At 37.1% G+C, this 19734-nt stretch overlaps 1 pseudogene; it reads left to right on the top strand.

The window, feature by feature from the left end:
* The first annotated feature begins 2470 nt into the window (after positions 1-2470).
* Positions 2471-19734, top strand: part of LOC144371419 (growth factor receptor-bound protein 14-like) — a 40520-nt pseudogene continuing 23256 nt past the window's right edge.

Below are 19734 nucleotides of genomic sequence, written 5' to 3' on the forward strand. Positions count from 1 at the left end.
AAACAACTGGCTTTAATAAGAACTATGTTTTGCCCTATGAAAGTTACATTAACCCTCTCCAAGAACATATCTCCCAATGATCTAACCACAATTTAGTAGATCTCATTTCTTAAACATTCCACTATTTCCCAACTCTCTCCTTTTGAAACTAAGTTCCAAACACATGAGCATTTGGGGGACATACTCAAATCATAATGAAAGTAATATGAGAGAGACAATGGAAAAAATGAGACATAGAATGTCATTACCTTGTAGTTATAAAGATTCTAGATACTACAATAAAATGCTTTAGAGTATAGAAATTAATTTAGGTTGATATTTTAAAAACAATAGGAAATTTAATTAAATTACTTTTTGAAGAATAAATGAATTTGAATGTGACAAGACTAACGGGCTTTGTATATTAAAATAAGGGAAAAGTCTGTGCAAAAACTCAATGAATGTTTAGTAAACAATGCCTAGGTATAAAAAGAGAATGCTGGGCTTTCTGATTATGCTATATCAAGCCAAAAGTTTACTGGCTAAAATCTGGTGGCCCTCAAAACCAGAGCAAATATTCCTATAAAAGATGCAGTGGACATCAGTCTCAAGAGCTTTCTACTTAAAATATCTGCTTCCAAAGACTACATGATTTATAGTAATTCTCAGGAGTATTATTTTTCTATCAATTTAAAGTTTTAGCTTTCTATATAGTTACCACACCGTCTCATGGCCAGATCAATATTTTCTTGAACTTCCTCATATATTAATCTATACACTATCTCAGATATGTTTGTTTCTATATTGTCAGGGATCCCTCCTAGTGAATTCTGAGATGTGTGAGAGGTTGAACAAGCATAGAAATTTGCTTATAAAAATAAGTCATGTTGTAGGTGGGAAGTAAAAGGAGAAAAGAAGCAAAAGTCCTCATCTAAACTTGTAAGTGTTGATACTACACAAGGTTATTCCAATGATGTCTGGTTTGGGGTAGGGAAGCAACTTTTCTTATACATTATGACACAAAGTTCATCAAATATGGTTGTTACAGACTTTTGGAGAACACCTAAATTTTTCTTAGTAATTTCTACATTGAAAAACTACTGTTAGTTTAAACAAAACTATCCATTGCAATAAATCTGAAATGGTTCTTTAATATTTCAAAACAGAAAATTGATGCCATTATTCACCGAATGCTAATATTTTTCAATAACACCTCACACCACAATATATGTACCTCATATATTTTAACACATATAGGGATTCTTAACACAATGGATAGATAATTAAAATAAAGAGTGAAATGAGACTCAGAAACAGCTAATTATAGTAAAAATTATTATTACTTTATTTCAAGTACTAGTGCACCCTTTTGCTTTTTTTTTTTTTACCAGAAGTTAATATTTTTAACATTTGGTATATTTCACTTTATTTAAATAACATAATAAGTAGTATTTTTTTCATATGTACTCTCTGATGCATCTCAAATATATTTGCATACCCCAAGATCTTAGCAGATTTCTATACACATTATTCACTAGAGAAACCATAGTTACTTTTGAAATCTATATTGCTTTTTTCAAATGAGGTCCTGCAGTTTTTTTAAAAAAATCTGAGATAATTATAATGAACTTATTTCTAATTAGCATATAGTAAGTAGCTGATAAATATTTGTGAAAAGGATGAAGAAATAATAAGAGCATTTATATAATCTGTACAATGTGGTATGTGGTATTTCATGATTTTAGCTACAACTTATCGAATATAACAACAATCTTACTATGTGATTAAGATGTGGGTATAATGAACCAATAATAAATAAAAATTTCATGCTGCATTGTTAGTAATTCACCAAAAAAATTTTTCAAAACACTCTGATGTATGTTTTTTGACAATGATTATATTATGAATGAATGAAGCTCAGTAAATGAATAATTGGAACTACATACTTGCTTAGGGTGCCTATCATTCATTGTTAAAAAATTTTAGCTATATAAAATTTTAAAACTGTGTGTACCATTATGATATAATGGAATTTTGATAAAATGTACATTAATAATGCTGAAGTCTTTCATTGAGTCTTGTATCAGTTTATGAATAAAAGTAATTGTGACCAAGATCATAAAATATTTACCCTCTGACCCTCTGCAGAAAAAGTGAGCTTACCCCTCAGATAGACCCTGTTAATGGTAGTCACTAAAATAGTGCTCTGCTTGTAAAACCAGCCTATTAGTATACAGAATTCCTGAGTGGATTAACTTAGATTAATTCCTAAGTAGCTTCCATGACCACAAGTCAAAGTGACTTCCAAGAATTCAATTGAATTAAATTGACAGGAATTTATTAAGTTTGTGTTTTGAGATTCAGATTGGCACTGAACCTAAATGAAAATATCTAGTTATATTGTCATAGGTATTTTAAAGGCATGACTTTGAACAGCAGTTAACAACTTCCTGTCAAATATTTCTGTGACCTTGGTTTCTCCCTCTGCACTATGGTCCAGAGGCCAGAACTTGAAGTGCAGGTAAGGCTTTATAGATTCTTAGACAAATGTACTCCTCTGCACCCATGTCAGAGTGTGCCCACTTCAGCATTCACTGCCAATCTTTTGTGGATGGCCGCAGCAAGTGTGTAGTCAATGCTGGTGCGCTCTCATGCCCCAGTGGGACACTGTTCTCTTATTACCAGGTTTTCCACAAAACTGTCATCAAAACTGCTGAAGCTTGTCCTTTCTGATCACTGTTTCTTTTCTTTCTATTCCATTTTGCAGTAAAACACTAAGTCTGAATTCTGACTACATGTCACTGTTCATGTGTTTGCATTTTTAAAAACTCTTTGCCAAATTGTAATTTCTTCCTGTCACCCTCATGGATGTGCGCACGGATGGGGACTGGTTCAAAAATCCTTTGCACTTCCCAGGCAGAGAAGAAAAGAGCCAGAAAAGCTTGGAGGAAGTCCATTTTGAACTTTCCTGACATGTCAGGGTCAGTGCAAGCCCAGCTACCACTCTGATTGCATTTCCTGTCTTTCCTTTATCAGACACTCTCCAAATGTGGTCAAGGCTGCATCTCAGGTCCTAAACAACATGTGGCAGTACCAAGATCTGAGAAGTCTGTACAAAAAAGGTAAGGTTTGCTTTACCTACTTGGTTCAGGAGCATCACACAGGCTCTGGATTTCGATCAATATTTGGCCATAATAAAAGGAATCTCAGATATGGACAGCAATAGTCCAATAGCCTCAATAGCCAAAATGCTACTGACACAAGATCATCAATGAAGTTGCAAAAATAGGACCACTATATGTCCCCTCAATACACACCAAGATCCATGAACCTTTTGGAGTGGACAGATCCACACTCAAAGAGTCTTACCCAAAGTTTTTTTTTTTTTTTTTTTGGTTCCCTAAGGGATTGTGATTTTTTTACAGATTTTTAATTAATGCATAGTAATTATATGTATTTGTTGAGTACAGTGTGATATTTCAATATGTGTATACATAATGTAATAATCAATTCAGGATATTAGCTTATCCATCATCTGAAATATTTATAATTTGTTTATGGTGAAAAAAATCAAGATTCTCTCTTCCACCTATTTTGAAATATGTAATATTTTTAATTATGCTAAATCAACTTACATAATGAATAAAATAGACCTATCTTCCTACACTTTTGCATTCTGCAATAGACTAAAATATAATGAACTCAGGGATTTTTTTGAGGGGGAGAGGAATTATTGACAAGTTTCAACAAGCACTTTTGGAAAGAAGGCAGAAATAATTACAAAAAGCAATTTAGACAGTCAAGTGTCAGAGCCCAGGAACATGGGTGTGAGCTCAGTCCCAGCAGTGTGGCCCATCCCCCTGGCCCTAAGAACATCACCACTTTAGTGCCCAGAGGGAAGGAGACAATGGTCCCAGTGTCCACCAGAGAACTCAGAGGGGCTTGGCCTTTGGGGCACTTGATCTGTACACTTGTGCAAGGTAGTAATAATTCATATAATGCCTCTGAAGAAGTCTTTACACACAAAATTATTAAAAAATAAACCTGAAGAGAAAAATGCCACATCTATAGAGATTTTGGTTCTATACCTCATTTCAAAATGCTTCTAAATAGAGGATACTTTTTTTTCTTTTTTTTTTTTTTAGTGGGGAGAATACTTTAACAATATCTCCCATAAGTTGTTGTTTTGCCAAGCAAATGTGGGTAGTTAAAATTTGAGCTAGTGAATGGGAGTAGAGAAAATGGATATATAGGAAGAAAGCAGTGCCTGTATCAGATGGGGCTGGAGCAGGGCACAGGGGCTTCCATGGCTTCTGCCCAAAGCACCTTTTTGGCAGTGTAGATAGGGGAGAGAGCCAAAGTCATCACTGCCTTCCTTGCACCCACCAGCCTTGCCATGAAAACAGCTCCTTGGGCCAGGATGTGGGGACTCAGTAAGGGTCTCTTGTGGGGAGTGAGACCCATCTTGCCAGTAAAGAATTTCATCTTTTTCTAAACCAATGGGGAAAAGTAAATATTTAATAACTAGCTCTACTAAGTTATAGTCTATTTCTAGATTTTCTCAGGTCCTTCCTACTTCCCTTAAGCATCCATTACTTTGCACTTTAAATTGATAAAGTTTAGCTTACATATTTTTCTTTCAAAGTTTTCCTATTCCCCAAGAGGTTGTGTGTCAAAGTTAAACCACAGATAACAAAATTAAGAGTTGAGTGTTGAAGATTAATTGAATCCTTTTCTTAGTATTTTGCATGTTAGGAGGAGAAAATGTTTTGGATTCTGTTCTGTTTTGCTTATAATTCAGGTCCTAGCATCCCTTCTGAGTTCCTCCTTGGACTCCTCTAGGAGACAGACGTCTCTCCCAGGTAGGAGTCCTTGGGCTAACCAGGCAGCCAGACATGAAGAACATGTTATAAATTAGAACAAAGCTGGTGGTTCTGAGTTAGTGGTTCCAGAAGCTCAAAGAAGTATTACTGCCTCAAATAAACCACTTTCCTGGCATCCTCTGTGCCTCCTCTGTGCTGAAATGCACCTGCTCATTCTTTTGTGCACTGAAGGGGGACAGCTTTTAAAGATGCTGTACATTATTTGTTAAATAGAAATATGAGTTTTCACCTTAGTTTTTTCTTTGTTGGTAGTACGGTTCAAAAAGTGTAAATGTCTTTCTATTTCCGTGAAAATAAGAATGTATTAAGAGGAATTTAATTGACCTTAAATTCATGAGCTAAAGAAAGTTTAAAATGTGCTTCATGTGGGAAAATTCAAGAAAGATGGGCTAGAGAAATAAATAATGATATTTTTAGTTGACCCATTATTTAAAGATGTTGAGAAATAGCTGTTGTTAATCATTTCCAAAGTATGCAGTTGTGAAATGAAATGGGGACCTTGGTGCTCAATGTCATAGATGCTGTTAATAGCAAAGCTCAAAATTTAAAAAATCTCTCTATTTGAAAAAGTCTTTGGATGAGAAAACCAAGCTCATTTGTCCTCATAAATTGTTTCAATCATCAGGAAAGTGATCTCTCTCTTGTTCTTCATTGACAATATACATATAATCAGATAAAGGTCAGATTCATATCTTTTAACTACCCACACTTCAGATTTATTTATTAAACACCTTTTATGGGCTGAGCAAAGGAAGACTTCCAAAGGAAACTGAAGATATGGATGTAGCCACTGTGAGTAAAAATGAAAGATGGAACAATTACTGGAGATTTTGTTAAATCCTGAATTATATATTTCAGGCATTAAAGCATGAATTAAGGGAAGGAAAATTATAGAGCAAAGTCTCTTAATTAAAGAGGAAAAGTATGAGGGGGAGATGGAAATTGGAATGACAGCCACGTGTGTCCGGGACAGAACTCAGACCCATCTGTCACTGACATCTTCCCTTAGATCCAGGCACAGAGGCCAGGGACTTTTAGTTCTAGCTTGTCTACTTTATTATTTACCTCTTAGAGGACTATCAGGCTGGAATATTCCTCAGGCTGAGTGTTGTTAATTCCTATGTTTGGAGCCCAAACATTTGTATTCTCTGTCCCTCTACCTGAGTAAGACCTGGCCTTCTGGGTTTGTTCCCCACAGGGAAAATACACCATTGCAAGAACCTTATGACATGCAAGATAAATACTATGTCACCTTTTTGAAGTCTTTAAGTTTAGCTAGCCACAAATAAATCTGCATAATATCTTTGCCACCTATATTACCTTGGTGGCTGTTAGCCCCTTGAACTGTCTGCAGGTGGGAGCAAAGACGAGCAGGAATTCAGAAGAGCTTGGTTTTCCAGAACCTTAGAATGTCACTGACAACATGAGGTGCTTACATTTGACCATGGTTGGGGACTGTTGGAATGACTGGGTTAGTGGGAGAAAGAATATAGAGTTGGGGAAAGCACTGGTACCTGTCCTTGTGTAAATACTGCAATAATTAGTCAGATCATCAAGAAATAGTTCAATTGGTTGGAACCTATGTCACTCTAACAGAGTGACTCAGAACTTCAGAAGCTTCATCTAAACAGACATCTTTCATGGAACTCTCATAGAACTGCACCTGGTGAGACAGTGGCCTGGGGCCAGCAGGTGGTCTTTGCCTGTCTGGGTAGGAGAGGAAGAAAGGTGGGCAAGCAATGGGGAAACCGCCAAACTTTTGCTCTTGCCCCTGGGGCTAGATCTCAGCCCTGAGATCTAGCCCCGTAGCCGCATCCAGCTGTACAAGAGTGGCAGGAGACGTGGGCAGCCATGACAGGAGAAGGAAGGCCATCTCGGCTCCAGCAGTCATTTTGTTTTGTTCAAATATCTTTAATGCCAATTGCCAGTATGACCTAATGAGACATGTTATTTAATTTGAGGGTGACCATGAGAGCCAGAACTTCTTGCTTACGTTAAGCACTGATCTCTTTATCTGCAGATTTTCCCCCTAAAGCCATACTAAGCAAGTCTCATTTTCCTTCTCTGTGTTGGCCTTCATGGTTTTGAAGCTGACCTCCATCTCTACCAGGCCATTCCTTCCCAGATAATGCTGACAGTCTCCAGAAAACTAAATGACTTCTTCAAATGGCCTATGGAAGTTCTACAAGCAGAATCTTCTCTCTAGGTGACTGGACATGCCATCAGGGTCCTGGAAGTTTGGAGGCCTGGACCTCCATGACTCACTGCCTTCCTTCTGCTTTAAGAATCAGAGATATTAGCATTCCTCAATCCCTGCATCCAAAACCTCCCTAGCTTCCACAGAGACCAAGCATGTCTCCTCAACCTAGCCCAATCTCGGTGTCCTCACATATTAAACAAAAGTGTAGCACCTTCCTTGCTGGGTTGCTGATTGTCTCAGGTGCAGTAACAGCAGTCACCAAAGGGCCCTGTACACTGGGAACTCATGTGCCCATGGACATTACCACTGCTGATCCAAAACACTTGTCCATGCCATTTTGCTGACAAATGCTGTCCCTCCCATCCTGGAGTTTTGAAGCTGAGGATTTTATTTTGTCATTGTCACCATCACTATTCATTTCCACCAACATTTTTTTTTTTATGGCTTATTCCCCGTTTGGTTCTTCTACAGTCTCCTCCTGTCCTCAGACACTGGAACAGTGCCCCCTTCCCACAATCTGTCTCCTAAGCATCTCCCTCAGCCATCCATATTGACCAAAGTCCCAACAGGGAGAACTTTGCATGGTGAGGTTTAAGTAAAACAAACCACAAACAGGGTTTTATAACATAACAGCATAAATTGTTCCAGAAGTATTTGGTATGCTTCCATTCCAAATTAGTGCTGAATTTGTGTGGGGGTAGAGGGGAAGATCAAGTATGCTGAAGACTCATGTTAGACTGGGGATCATGGTGAGGTCTAGGGTTAAATAATTCACAAGTGCAAGCCAACAAGTTTCCTTAGTCAGAGCCTCTGCTGTGATCCTTTGTGCTTCTAGTTTGAACATATTGTGGCAAAATAGTGTCATTCACAAAAACAGTCTTCTCATAAGTACTAAAATAATCTATTTCACATAAGGCCTCAGGATCCCCATCCCACCTTCTTCACCCTTTAAGGGCTCCTCCCTGTTCATTTCTTGAATTTTGACATCCTCAGGACCTGATGCTTGGAATTTTCTCATATCATGCACAACTTCTTCCTGGGTTATCAGAACTTTCTCATTGATTCAATTATCAACTAAATGTTGAGGCCTATGCAATCTATTTCTCTAGCCCCAGTTGCTTTCTGAATCTCTAGCCCCCTGATAGAAAACATGCTCAGATGCAGCATCTATAGAATCTCCCTGAATCAGGTACCAGACAGGCCTGCTTCTCCTGGAGTCAGCTCCTCTTCTTGCCTCCCAACCCCAGTTGAATAGCAGCACAGCTAAACTGTATCTCCCTTATTCTCTTCTCTCCTTCCCAGATCAGCATCCAATCCACTAGCAAACCCCAGATTTCTGCTTCTGCCCTCCTCTTTCTGTACTCATGAACAGTTGTCTCCTTTCTCTGGATTTTGGTTCCAGTCTCCCAATGAGGCTTCTTATTTCAGTCCTACTCCTCACCAGGAAATTCTCCAAAGGGCAGTCAGTGTGAATTTTCCAAAGAGCAAATCTGAATTCATGTCTCCTTGCAGCCACACCATTCTGTGGCCACTGTGGTCCTCAGGACAGAGTCAAAATATGTCAGCAAAGCCCATGAGTCATTTTAAGAGTGGCCGTGGCTTTGTGCCAGCCCTTACCACCACCGCAGCTGATCTGCAACTCAGTGAGACCCTGTCTCCAAATAAAAAGCAAAATAGGGCTGGGGATGTGGCCCAGTGGTTGAGTGCTCCTGAGTTCACTCCCTGGTATCTGTATGTGTGTGTGTGTGTGTGTGTGTGTGTGTGTGTGTGTGTGTGTAAACTATGTATTTGATTAAAGGAGTGGTTATGTTTATCCTCTGCCAATAGACTGCAATCTCCACAAGAGAAGGAACAGGTGTGTTTTGTTTTCCACTGCCTTCCCCATACATAGCACTGAATACACACATAGTAGGTGTTCTCAAAATTTTTGCTTAGTGAAAGTAGGAATGAGACAATTAAGACATATAGGGAGACTATTCATCTGAGAAGAAATTATTCACATTTATGTGTTGTATGGAAAATGATGGGATCCTTATTCTGAATTTCCAAATAAATTTTATTTTACAATCCAATAAGGTCTGTGATATACTATCCTAATAATTGTTAGCATCTAATAGCAATTGTCAATGTATGTGACTATAAAGTCTTTTTTGGGCCATTATTAAACATGTGTTTTATAAGCACTAAGTGCCTTATTATTGCAGTATAAAGTAATAGTTACCTGTAAGTCAGTCATAATAATGATTCACTTAAAAGTTTCTGATGATGAGGTCACAAAGTTAGAGAGAAGTTCAAGTGCATTTAAATGCCAACAGAATGATCTTAATTGTTCTATACTCTTTTCAAATTCTTTATTCTGCAGTGAAATTTCGTCTCTCAAAAACAGAAATCATAGTACATTTTGAAATCAGTTTTCCTCTTTTCAACAACTGTGATAGTTAAAAAGTGCCAGAAAGTAATATTTTAAAAAGTATTTTCAATAAAAAGACAAATACTGGCATAAAGCCAGCTTTCAGATCTGCAAGGGAAGACACTATATTAACTTTATGAGGGTACAAATTATTGTTATTGCCATATTTGTTTATGTGTAAGAATATCAAATATAAGTGAATCTTATATAAATTAAATACCAAGGTACTCTTCTTTTAACTGTCTATAATTTAACATTTAGGCAGTTATTTGAATCCATTATAGCAATAATACAAATGAATTGCCACTGCACCCTATTGAGAAGCCTTGGTTCCTGAAGGTTATGATTAATCTGTATTAGGGATACATTTTATTGTGAGTGTAAGGTACAGCAGCATTGATGGAGTCTTTCCAGTGAAAGATATACTATATGACTCTACACTTACTTCTTTAAGCAGGGCTTGCTATATGGAATACAAAATGACATGCTAAAGCCCAAAATTAGAACAAAAAGCATTTTGCTTTTCCTTGGTAGTTTAGCCAGAGAAGAGGCTCCACAGGGTCTATTTGGATACTAAATAGGAATAGGTAAAGAGAAGACTTTTTGTTTTTTTGTCAGTTGTTCTCCTGAGCCTTACTTGGGTGTATAAAAAATAAGTCATCTGATTCTATTGTGAACAGATGGATGCAAAATCCTGGCCACCAACTGTTCCCATCCAAGTGAGCTTCTTCCAAAGTGGCTGCTTTCCTGAGAGGGGCACAGTGGGAGGATATGGGCACTTTCTAGCAGCAAGCTGGTGAATGCAGTTTTAGAGACCTGTTTATGAAGAAGCTGTTTGTATAGAAAATCATTAAGCCACCTTTTAGGCTTCTAGTCATTGTAGCCAAAATTTAAAGTGCCAGAACCATTCAAAATCTCTGGTAGTTGGTTTCTGGATGGTATCACCAATTGCAATAGAAAATAATGGCTTGCCACAAGTACATATAGAAAGAATTCCTTTGAAAACATCTTCCCATTAGTCAAGCAACCAAAAAAAAAAAAACTTCATTTCAGATGGTACACACTAATTTTTTATGTAATTGTTATTGACTTTAGTCTTCTAATATTATTGTACTTACACTCTTACTTATGAGGGTACTTATATATTTCAAGTGCCCAATCTCAGAGGCAGTTTCTCAAGAAGTCATTAGGCATTCAGAGCTCCATGTTTGTGGAGTGTTTTCCCTGTCCCTTCATGGTTGTGAACACCTGAGAATTTTCCATTCCAGATATGTATTCACAGATTTTTCTTCCTCTTATTCTCTAATTGTGTTTTAATTGTGGCAATGTTAATGTTATTCTAGATTAGAGTTATTCTAATTAGAGTTAGATTAGAGTTATTCTAATCTATATTAGAATGGGAAGATTTTTGTGTAGCACCTAACAGAAAAAATGTTCAGGCAATTCATATGAGGCATGGTGTATACTTGGACTTGCCTTTTGCTTTATCACGGCTATGTGTTATAAATCTAGTCAACTTTTCATTGTAATAATTCTCCATGAGTTTTTAAAGTTAACAAATATGTAAATTCCTGTCTCCCTTTCTCTGTAGCCTATTCAGCACATGTATTGTTATATTCATATATAGAATCCTGTCTGGTATCACATGTACATTCTTGTGAGGTCACTGACTTTGGCAGATACAAATTTTGAGAAGAGTTCACTCCCCATAAATGCTGATGGAACTGAAAATTCAACCTATGGGTGAGCTTCCTAGATGAGCAATATTATACATAAAACGATGTTCAGTAAAATGAATATTTTTGGATCTGTGGATGATATATATTCCATGATGAACTTCAATTGGCATATATATCGGTACATTTTGTGTGTGTGTGTGTGTGTGTGTGTATACTCTCCAGATTTTTCAAAATATGAAATATATGTGTCTTATTATACACTCCCTAAATTCATTCATCTTCATGTATGTGGATTTATAATCAACATTTCACAAGATTATTCTCAGAAATATTCATTTTCCTGAAATACATATTTGTTTCCTAGTACTGAAAACTAACTTCAGTGAGTGGTGCATAAAATTTCTAAAATTTCTGCAGTAACTGACCCCAGGTTACCATCAATGCAAGTAGATTCCTATGGGACATGATGTGTAATTTGATGTTAATTTTTATTCAACATTGGTACATTACTATTTCTTTAGTTCATGTACATTATAGGATATATCCTTTCATCCACAAGTTCACAAATTTATAGGCATTTGATTCACTTTCAAACACTTCCTGCTTCAGAACATATGTATTCCTCCATGTTTCTTGACTGGCCTTTTCATGAGACTTCTTTCCAAACACATTATTTTCAATTTCCATAATAATTTTTGAAGCAAAATCTCACACTCTTCATGATCAAGAGAAACCTTAATATTACTATTAGATGTATAACTGGTTAGAATGAATGTAGGTATGTCAATATGAGATTTCATATATATTTTAAGATATCAATTCAATCCATTATTTAAAGTTGGAACAATTTTTTTTAAAGAGAGAGTGAGAGAGGAGAGGGGGGAAGAGAGAGAGAGAGAGAGAGAGAGAGAGAGAGAGAGAGAGAGAGAATTTTTTTAATATTTATTTTTTAGTTCTCGGCGGACACAACATCTTTGTTGGTATGTGGTGCTGAGGATCGAACCCGGGCCACACGCATGGCAGGCAAGCGCGCTACCGCTTGAGCCACATCCCCAGCCCTAAAGTTGGAACAATTTATATTATTTATTCACAGTATGGTCTATTCATGCATCTTCTCTCTATTCATAGACACGGGGTACACCTATTTGTATCCCAAATACTAATTTATAGGTCTTCAAAACATTGCTCCCAGAAAGGGTGGAAGAAATACTCATGTCACCTGATCTACATAGTCATTTCATCACAGTAATATTCTGGACACAAAATGCAAAGGTCACACTTATGATTGTACCAAAACCTAAATTTAAGGTCAGCATGGATTACTAAAAACAACCATGTCCATATTGTCTAATGCTTTCAAATTTCAATCCTATTGGTTTCTTAAGAAACATATTTGTTTCTTAAGAAACATACTAGAAACCAGTATGTTTCTTAGAAAGAAACATATTTGTTTCTTTCTAAGATTATATATTCAACTTCCCCCTGTTGAAAATGTCTAATCCTATCACATACTTTATACTTTGCCTGATTTCCTAATGTCTATGTTGATATCTGCTTTTCTGCATATTTTTTCCAGTTCATCACTGTGACTGACTCTTCAAATGTGCTGACATTTACATTCACTCTCTTACTGAAACCCTATTATAAAAGAGCATTGGTCCAAATCCTATACTCACTCTTCTTCCTAAACCTACCAACTATCTTCCTAATCCTGCCGGCTGTCCCATTCTGACTTGATGTTCTCTACTACATTCAATAATCCAAGGTACAAGATGCTATGCCATTGTATATTGATTTATCTGATACATCTGTTAAGAACATAATTCAAACCTGTGTATCCCAATTAAGGGTCTAATGCCCTTTTGTGCTTCAAATCGTACCTAAATTTCTGTTTCCATACTTATATTTCACCTATATGTTCTTATAAATATCGCAGGTTTCCAATACCAGTATTCATCCAGCAGAATGATACCTAATCCAAATCGACCATGTTAGTAACCCTAACCATACACTGTTCCTCAATCTAACTTTACAGAAGAGCAGGTACAGTGATAATCTTACAATACAGTAATGTAGGGGATCCTACACCTGCTGAGAACCTCAAAGTTTGCTGCAGTCTGGCTGGGCACAATTCAGGAGCCACTTGTTAAAAAAAACAAATTTTATTTTTAGAACACACACACTGCACAACACAGCTCTTCAGGAAAACCCTCAGAGCACAGCTGCTACCACGGGCTTCCCACAAGCCTCTCAACCTCCCCCACCCCTCCTGCTCTTGAGGCCCAATGGCTGGGTTGCATGAGTGGAGCCAAAAAAATGTCCCCCAATGAGCAGCTCCATGGTCTGAAAGGGTGGGGAAACAGCCTAATTAGCATCACTTCGGAGGAGCCAATCAGTTGGCAGCTAGAATTTTGCTGGGGCTGCTGTGAGCCAATCATTAGCTGGCAGCTGGAAGTTTGATGGCAGCTGGAAATTTACTTGGGCCCCTTTGGCTGTGGCTCTCAACAGCTCCCCCTTTCTGTTTAAACAACAAGCATGTGGCTTAGGGAATGTGCCTGCCTTAGATTGTCCAATACTACATATGGTCCTTACCTGTCATCAGATGAGCTGACCTCAAGGCGTCAGCCTCTTGTCTTAGGTTGGTACCATTGCAATTGGATCTTACCTGTCATTGACTACTGTTCCAGCATACAGCCACACCTGTGGATAGGTCTTTGTACCAGCTGGGGGGGGGATGAGGTTCTTTGCCTCACCTCTGTTGGCCCCCAAATTTTAGCTGAATGACCATCACAAGCAGAAGGGAGGAAGATACACCAAGCCAATTGACAGCTCCTTTTGGAAAAATTGTACCACCATTGACACCATCAGCAAAATACCCCAACACTACCACAAGTCGCTGCACCAAAAGATAGTTCACAATGCATACAAGTGAGTTCACAATGCATACAAGTGATACATAGTCCAGGCAAGTTCTGCAAGCAGTTCAGTGATAGCTATTGCAGAAGCTGTAGATTGGTTTTATCTTTGTCTTCACTGGAACTGGGATGAAGATAGGAATTCTGGCAATAATGGCTAAAGAAAAAATTTATGTAACATTCTAGAAGGCACTAAAACAAAATTTTGACATTGTTTTATTATTTGTCTACCTTGTTCCTTAGGTATTTTAAAACACTTTTCAAAAGTATTAGCTTTGACATGGGAACCTTTTATGAAAATTTGTAGTTTCTTCTATTGTAGAGAAAATATGAAAATCCAACTTATGTCTCTCCGTTCCTTGATCTATTTGTATTGGTGCTGCTATAACTTGTTCTTGTTTTTCTAATATTTTTCCTTTCCTAAAACTTTGTCTAGCCATAATAGTGGGTACATTTGTATTGATGTTCATTGTTAATGTTAGTCCTAATTTATCTAGGACATCTCGTCCCCATTAATTTATGGGAAGATGATCCAATACATATGGCTGTATAGTTCCTTCACATCCTTCAGGATCCTTTCAATCTAATACCATTGCACTTCTATGGGGATTAGTCACCAATCATAGGCCTCGAAGAATTTGAGTGGCTTATTGTAATGTCCAATGTTTTGGCCATTCTTCATGAGAGATGATGCTAAGGTCTGTGCTTGTATCCAGTAGCCCATTAAATTCATGTCCTTGAATATTTAGTTTTAGTATGGGGCGATAATCTAAATTTAAATAAAGCATAGGCCAATCTACACCTGTGGAGCCTAATCCCCTGGAACCTCTTTCTACTATACAACTGGAAAATTTATCATGCAGGCTGGGTATTATTAGTAAGTGTGCTATTCTATCTCCTGGTGAAATTACTGATATACACTTTGGAGAACTGGCTATAATTTTTATTTCACCTTTATAATCAGGATCAGTTTCCCCAGGACTTATCATAAGTCCTTTTAGAGCAGAAGAACTTTGTTCCAATAATAAGCCTACTGTTCCTTGGGGAAGAGGCCCTTTTACCCCTTTGGGAATGATTTGAACTCCCAACTCTGGAGTAAGTACTCTCTGGCGGAGGCACAGATGTCCAATCCTGCACTCCCTCTGGTTTGTCTAGTGAGGGATTTAATGGACAATGTTTCCTGGGCACTACACTGATGGGGTTGCTGGATTCCTCCAGTGCTCTGGATATTTGTGGTCTTGAGCCCCAGAGCATTGGGCCCCCCTCTCCATTTTTGGCAATGGAGCCCGTTGCCTTTCTCCACAATATTGTGGATAAACACCTGGTCCTTGTCCGTTTTTTGATAATAGAGTACCCTCTTTGGTGGTTTGAGAATGGCCTTCATTAGCCTAATGTCTCCCTCTATGGAATCATGGGCAAATACCCAGTATTCTACTCCTTTGATACCTAGTTTTGTTAAACCCTCCTCCTATGAGGCAATTCCTTTTAAAATGTCCTTTTGTTCACAATTGTAGCATGTTTATGGCCTGGCATCTAAAACCTGTTGTACTGCAGCTGCCACAACTTGCCCTTGTTCATTAATGTCTCTACATAATTTAATCATGGTCTAATGACTTCTCTGCACTGATTCACTTGCTCATGAGCTAGTTGTTTTATTAATGGCATTGCTTGTTCTGTATTCCCAAAAACTCTGGTAGCTGTTTGAATATTCCTATCTACAAATTCAGTGTAAGTTTCATTAGCTCCTTGTATTACCTTAGATAATTGACCTTGTAAACCTCCATGTTCTTGTAAAGTCTTCCATTCCCTAACTGCATCAACAGCAATTTCAAGTATACGCCAGGATCATATGCAATTTGTTTCTGCTGATCCTCATAAGGTCCCTTTCCTAACAACATATCTAAATTTCTCTGAGGATAACCAGCTGCTGCATTTCACCTAGTCATCTCCTTGCAAAATTCCTCATTGGCAACCTTTCATAACAGGTAAGTAAAAGTAAATAAACAGATCGGTTAACCTCCTTTTTTATTCACATATTAAAACAATCCTCAACAGCTGTTTACCCAATTTAAATTAAACCATTTAAATCACGTGAATGAAAAAATATTCTGATCCATTTTTTCATGACCTCTCCTCATATATATGGACATAGGCACATACAGACATACAACACAAAACACAAGTGTGCACACATAACATACAACAATAAGACAATAGTAAAGGCCTTGTAGCTTTACACAGGTGAAATCTCCATTGCAATGTTTAAAAACTCCACAGACAAAAAATAGAACTGATCAGAAAAACATTAATCTAGGACTGTATGAGCTCAAAAAATAAAATAGAACTTCATGATGTGGGAAAGGGCAATAATAAAATAGATACTGAAAAAAGCATCCTGGTTACCACCTTCTTTTGATATTCCATCCTTCTTCCTGTAACTTGCATAATGGGTCTGAAGGTATTCACACAAGCAAGCCCCAAGGTTTTTTACATTTGAAATAGGCTTTAATGGTGTTCATTATTCATTAACTTCTAGGTGTGGGAGAACCACTGTTGCAGATGTTAGGATATAAGCTGTTATGGATTTGAGCCAAGTCATCTTCTTTTTGGTCTTTAGAAATCACATTAGTTAGTCTCTCTGGAATCCAAATTGGCTGCTCTTCTCCTTTTGGAAACACACAACAGACCCCCAACTCCAGACAATCACTGGGTCATGACCTTTCCATTGCCCTGTTAAAATATCCTCCCAAAGTACCTGTTCCCAGCAAGATCCACCCTAATCCCAGAGCTGCCCTAGTCCCAGAGCAGGGTCACCTTTCATCCATTTATTCTAGTAAAAATGCCAGGCATCATTCTGACTAAACTGTGGCACTCAACATCTTCAACAAATCTTTACAGAATAGTTCTACATTGGCTACTTCATAGAAACTTTTCACAGGGATAAAATGCATCAGTCAAAAAGATTTTCTGTAGCCTGAGCAGTGTTGTTGAAAAGATTATTATAATTATCTGAAACAACCAGGTGTTGTAGCAAATATACTAGAGGCTGGAGAGGTGAGTCAAGAGGATTATAATTTGAAGGAAAGCCTTAACAACATAGCAAGGCTATAAGCAACTTAGTGATGTATTAGTGATATATCGCCTGTTTCAAAAAAAAAAAAAAAAGACTGGGGACATAACTCAGTGGTAAGCAACCCCAGAGTTCAATTCCTAGCACCATATCACACACAAAAAAATTCTGAAAGATAATAGGTACTCCAGAGTATAGGTGTATATGTATAGATTAAAATTTTGGTTAAAATATAAAGTTAATAAAGATACTTTTGAAAAAACTCTCATGGTTCTTAAATGCTCAAAATAAAAATGCCATGTAATCCACTAATAATATTGTTTATAAGCAGGGTATTATTGTGAATGTCTGTACTTCCAGTAGCTTGGGAGGATGAAATAGGAGGAACTTAAGTGCAAGACCAGCCTCAGAAACTTAGCAATGGTTTAAGTGACTCAGTGATACCATGTCTTATTTAAAAAAAATAAGGATGTAACACAGTGTTAAAAGCCTAAATAAATAAAAATGAATAATAATTCTTGGTTAAAAAATGCCCCATAACCCAGTAATTATAATTCTGGATATATACCTAAAGAAATTGGAACACTTTTGTCAAAGAAATTACTTCACTTTCATTTTTATTGTAGGTTTACTCACAATATCTAATAAAAGGAATCAAATGAAGTGTCTTTTAGATGCAATGTATCCATGAAAAGGCTCCTTCCAGCTGCAGATCATCCATCTAGTTGCCTTAAAGGCTGCATACTTATGATTCAAACTGCTCCCTAGAAGGCAAGACTCAGATGCTGATTTTTCTGAGTACTCCAAGAGATTTTTGTACCTCTGGGCAAATTGTGTAAGACTTTTCTAAAACTAAGAAATAGGTAAATATTGGAGTTTGGAATGTGGACAACACACAGTAAATTCCTCATGGGGGAATCTTAACTCAGGGGAAAAAATAGGAAGTAAAATCAGAGTTTGAGATAAAACTAGATTTAATTCCAACATATATTGGAAAAGGGTTAAGGCTACTAATTAAAATTTATGTAAACCAGGTACTTAAAAAGTACCAGGAAATAGCTGAAGTGTGGCTCAATGGTACAGTTCTCACCTAGCATATATGAAGCCCTGAGCTTAATTCTTAGTACCATATATAAATAAATAATATATAAGTAAATATTAAAAAAAAAGGAAAGGGTCAGAGTTGTGGCTCAGTGGTAGAGTGCTTTGCTAGTATGCGTGAGTCAGTATGTTCGATACTGTATCCACCTTAACATAATAATAATAATAATAATAATAATAATAATAATAATAAAGATAATGTGTTCATCTACAACTAAGAAAAAATTATTTTAAAAAAATACAACAATGCCAGGGCCTGTGACCTTCTAATTAACTGTGTTCTAATTAAGCCCTTGCAATTCAACTTTCTTTTAATTTAAATTAAGGTCCAATTTCACTTTTATTTCCTGCCACACCTGGACAAGGAATTTGGTTGAATATTAGGAATGCTTCTAAATGTCATTTTAATAAACTTGTCTTACATATTTAAAAACATCAGTTGAAAGCAAAATTGGTGACAAGGCCATAACCCCTGTGTCTCAGGAAAATTTTACATGGGTATCATGAGTTCAAAGCCACCCTCAGCAAAAGCAAGGCACTAAGCAACTAACTGAAACCCTCTCTCTAAATAAATAGAAAAAATAATTGGGCTGAGGTTGTGTCTCAGTGCGCTGAGTTAAGTACCTGGTATTAAAAAAAAAAGAAAAAAGAAAAAAAAACAAACTCAATTGAGGACAAATACATTAAAAAAACAAACAAAACCAAAACAAAACACCCTTAATTTTGAACAAATTAACTACACTATTATGAGAATGGCCTTAAGTCTGGCCTAAACAACTTCATTTTAGAAACTTCAGTTTGAAACCTGCAGTCTCATCAGGCATGCCTAAAGAAGCCTTGCAGTATTGCCCTCAGACATACACAAATCAATTCCCCTTACCCTGAGAAACAGAGTGAAGCCTCTGGCAGGTCGTCCTCACCTAATAAGAGGGACGTGTGAAAAAAACAAGGTGCAGACCACCAGACCAGAGGTTTCTGGCCCTAGAGTAAATGATGTCATGGGAAAATCTGGTCGTTACTAATAAGGATTGAACAGAGGGTAAAAAGCCCCAAAATTTAGTATAAATAATAGAGCAAATGAACAGATGTTCAGCCAGCTCAATCAAAAATGCACTTAAGCTGGAGAGGCTGATGAGGGCTTGCAATGACATTTCATCACTTGTCATCATTTGCTTTATCCTCACCACTCTTAAACTCTACAGCCACATAATGACCTTAGTGAGAGTGGGAAGGGTAAAAGATGTTCTTATCATGTGATGAGAACTTAACTTCAGTGGGGAGAAACCAAATGGGGAAAATAAAACGAAGAGGCAAGGTCTCCCACACACCCAACATATATAATTATATGAATAAAAATTTCATTACAATTACTTTAAAATTTCATTTAACTTTTCTGTTCTCTGGTCTTACCAGTAAGCAAATTGTATTTTAAACTTCTAAGCAATGTCCTAAGGCAGTAATGTTTCCCCAGAGGGAAAACAATATAATGCATGAGTG

Source organism: Ictidomys tridecemlineatus, chromosome 16 (genome assembly GCF_052094955.1).
Source record: "Ictidomys tridecemlineatus isolate mIctTri1 chromosome 16, mIctTri1.hap1, whole genome shotgun sequence".
Taxonomy (NCBI): domain Eukaryota; kingdom Metazoa; phylum Chordata; class Mammalia; order Rodentia; family Sciuridae; genus Ictidomys; species Ictidomys tridecemlineatus.